The sequence below is a fragment of the Rhinopithecus bieti genome, unplaced genomic scaffold (genome assembly GCF_001698545.2).
Source record: "Rhinopithecus bieti isolate Rb0 unplaced genomic scaffold, ASM169854v2 scaffold_38181, whole genome shotgun sequence".
Lineage (NCBI taxonomy): Eukaryota > Metazoa > Chordata > Mammalia > Primates > Cercopithecidae > Rhinopithecus > Rhinopithecus bieti.
This window is the reverse complement of record NW_016815853.1, coordinates 1,652,648-1,656,878: the sequence shown is the minus strand read 5'-3', so window position 1 is coordinate 1,656,878 and position 4,231 is coordinate 1,652,648.

Below are 4,231 nucleotides of genomic sequence, written 5' to 3'. Positions count from 1 at the left end.
AGGTAGGAGAAAATTAAAAATGGAAAAAGAAAAAAGTGCCAAAATTAAAAACAGCAAGAGCATAGACTCGATCTAATAATATAATCACAATAAATGTAAATGGTCTAAACACTCTCATTAAAAAATACAGATTGCCAGATCTACATAAAAATGACTCAAATATACATGGATGGCAAGAAACATACTGTAAATATGGAGACAAAAAAATAAAGCAAAAGAAAGGAAACAAGCTATGCCATTTACTTTAATCAGCTTTGGCTGCCATAGCAAAATATTCTAGACTGAGTGGCTCAAACAACAGAGATGTGTTTTCTGACAGTTCTGGAAGTTAGAAGTCCCAGATTAAGGTCCTGGACAATTTGATTCCTAGTTAGGGTTCTCTTGCAAATTATCTCTTTCTTCTGCATCCTCACACGGCCTTTCCTCTGTATATGTATATAAGAGAACATTCTGATATCTCTTATTCTTTACAAGGATACCAGCCTTATCAGATTAAGACTCCCACCCTTATTACCTCACTTAACCTTCATTACATCCTTGTAGATCTTATTTCCAAATGCAGTCACATTGTGGGTTAGCGCTTCAACCTATAAATTTGAGGGTGGAAAAACGATATAATAAAGGCCATAAAACTACCTAACATTGGACATAAGAAAGCTATAGTGGCTATATTAATACTACACAATGTACATTTTAAAGCAAAGAAAATTACAGGAATAAATAAGACCATGCCATGAAGATAAAGCAGTCAATCAAGAGAACATAGCAATTCTAAACATTTATGCACCTACCAAGGAGGTGAAAGATCTCTACAAGGAGAACTACAGAACACTGTTGAAGGAAGTCAGAGTCAGATTTCCACAAACCTAAGGAAAAACATTCCATGCTTACCAATTGGAAGAATCAATATTATTTAAATGGCCATACTGCCCAAAGCAATTTACAGAGTTAATGCTATTTTTTTTTTCAAACTATTAACATCATTTTCACAGGATTATTTTAAAATTCTAAAATTTGTATGGAACCAAAAGAGAGCCCGAATAGCCAAAACAATCCTAAACAAAAAGAACAAAGTTTGAAGCATCACACTACCTGACTTCAAACTATACTATAAGGATACAGCAACCCAAACAGCATGGCATTGGTACAAAAACAGACACACAGACCAACTGAAAAAAATGTAGAACTCAGAAATAAAGCCACATACGTACAACCATCTGATCTTTAACAAAGCTGACAAAAACAAGGAGAAGGGAAAGAAATTCCTATTCAATAAATGGTGCTGGGATAACTGGCTGGCCATATACAGAAGAATGAAAGTGAGCCCCTACCTTTCACCATATGCAAATATTAACTCAAAATGGATTAAGATTTAAATATAAGAGCTTCAAACTATAGAAAAGTCCTAGGTTGAAACTCTCATTCCCAATGTGTCTGTATTTGAAGACGGGGCCTCTGAGAAGTAACTAAGGCTCCATGAGGTCGTAAAGGTAGGACGCCGATCTTATGGATCCTTGTAAGCAAACACCACAGGGAGCCAGTGCCCATTTCCCCTCTCTCCTCACCATGGAAGGAGGCAGAGAGAAGGCGGCATCTGCCAACCAGGAAGAGGACCCTCTCCAGGAGCTGGACTGACCAGCACCCGGATCCTGGACTTTCCAGCCCTCAGAACTGTGAGAAAATGCATTTCTGTTCTTTAAGCCACCCTGCCTGTGGTATCTTGCTGTGACAGCCGGGTCTGACCACTGTGGAAAGTGTAAACGGTGATTCAGAGAGGAGCGTCTGCGGGGGGGCACCCAACTGGAAATGAACTTTAACCCGCATCAGACAGAACCGCACTGGCCTGTGGAATGAGGAGAAATCAGCCTGTTTCGGTCAAGCTCCAGAGATGTGGGGGTTGTTGTTTTGGCAGCGAGAGGCACTTCCCTGACTGATGGAGAAATTGGTACTTACCTTGGGTGTTTCGGTTAAATAAAGGGGGAGGTGAGATCAGCTTCAAGGTCAGGCCGCTGTCTGGGAGGAACTTGATGTACGAGTCCATTTTCACACTGCTGGTAAAGACATACCTGAGACCGGGTAATTTATAAAGAGAAAGAGGTTTAATGGACTCACAGTTCCATGTGGCTGGGGAGGCCTCACAATTACGGCAGAAGGTGAAAAGCAGGTCTCATACGGGGGCAGGAGAGAGAGAATGAGAGCTAAGGGAAAGGAGAAGCCCCTGATAAAGTCATCAGATCTCGTGAGACTGACTCACTACCACGAGAACAGCCCCCACAATTCAATTATCTCCCACCAGGTTCCTCCACAACACGTAGGAATCGTGCCAGCTACAATTCAAGATGAGATTTGGGTGGGGACACAGCCAAACCCTATACTTGATTATCAGAAACTAAAAATATGTGAATGTGAACCAAGCAGAGGACACATGTCCTGGACCTTTCACCTTCTCTCCATGTTCAGTCAGTCCACGTGCCCACTGAGTCCATATTTCCAGAGAAGGAGGTCAGAAAATCATGTGAATGGTGAGTGCTGGCAATTTGGCAGTATGTGGCAAGAGGTTGCAAGACAGAGGTGGCCTCAGGAAAGCAATCAGTGAGAAGAGAGAGATCCCTGAAGTTCTGGGATTCGCAGAGTTTGAAAGCTGGACTGCCTGCGTCTAGAGGTAGAATTTTCAACACCTGAGCTACAAATATCAAACCAACGTTGTTTTTTGTCTACAATGTAGTTAAGTAAGTCAGGGAGAGGTGAGAGTAAGTGGCATCCAGAAACAAGTATATGAGTGAGATAAAATGACTCAGGCTGAAGATAAGATGAAGGTCGAGGCTTTCTACCTTGTCGTCCCAAATACACCATGAGCTTCACCATGGAGTGGAGATGGGTGGAGTTTGGAAGACCCAGGAGCTGCCTGGAGGAGAGCCAAGGAGTCTCCATGTGCACAGCGGGCGAATCTCCTTATTCCTCAGGAGAGAAAGAAACTGTTACTGTGCTGAGCTGCTGGGATTTGGGAATTGTTTGTTAAAGCAACGAGCAAGTGTTACTCTAGAGAAGATGGAAGCAGAGGAGGGTGAGAGGCAGAAATGGGGGCCAGGAGTAGGCGCAGGATCCATGCAACAGCGCAGGGGATCAGGCTTGGGCAACTGAAAAAGACTCCCTGGTGAAGAGGAGATGAGGTATAAAGGAACGTCCAGGGACCACGTGCTGCATATCAGGAACTGTGTCCCTGGCAACCGTGGATCAACGCGCTGCAGGCAAGGCCCTGGGGGTGGACACGGAGCCTGCTGTGATGGGTTCTAAGTGCAGGCTTGCTAGTTGGGACTGAGTAATATAATACAGCTCATTGGCTTTCCATTGTACCAAGATAGAAATGATGAGCTGGGTCCACCTTCTGTCGTCACTCGAGCAGGTATAATCTGAAACAATAAACAGAATGTTTAATATCATAGATTTTATTTTAGAATGCATTTCTGGAAACATTGAAAAGATAGCACAGAATGTTTCTGTACTCCCTGCAGCCGAAAGCCCCTACTGTGAGCCAGATGAGTCCTGAGGGCTCTGGGCAGCTGAGAAGGTGGACAGTGTGGGGCTGTGTTTACAAGACAGCTAGAGAGCAATTGCAGAGAATACCCACGCTTAGAGTCAGGAGGAGAAGAGGGGAGGGACCAAGGAGACAAGCAGGGAAGGACTCTTAAAGCAGAGCCCACAGCCAGAGGTCAGAAAGCTGGAAACACTCGGGCATAAGAAATAAAGAGCCAAGGATGAATTTTAGTAGCATTCGGGTTTGTAAATGTGGGCAGGAGGAACTAGCATCAGAGGAGGAAGCAGGTGCAGACACCTGTTGGGCCAGGTTAAGGGGTGACCGGGAAAAGAGGGGAGAAGGGACATTCCGAGGGCGGTTTTCGACGTAGAATTCATTCATCTTCTCGTTCATTCATTCACTTGGTGTTTATGGGAAGCGTGGCTGTTTCACGCACATTCCGGGGTCACCACGTTCCTTTCACTCGACAAATATGGGGGGCTTTGCATGTCAGAATGAAGAATCTTTGATCTTCGTTTAATTGATAATGGGTCAAATTAAGGTTTCCAGGTAAAGGAGTGATAAAGCAAAATAATCGCCCGGAAAGCAAGCTCCTGGCAACAAGGAACAATCACACAGCCGCCGTTCCTATGGTGTCGGGGCGTCATGCCTGGCCTCGCCATTAGGGAGGATTTAATAAGGGCTTGATGGATCCGT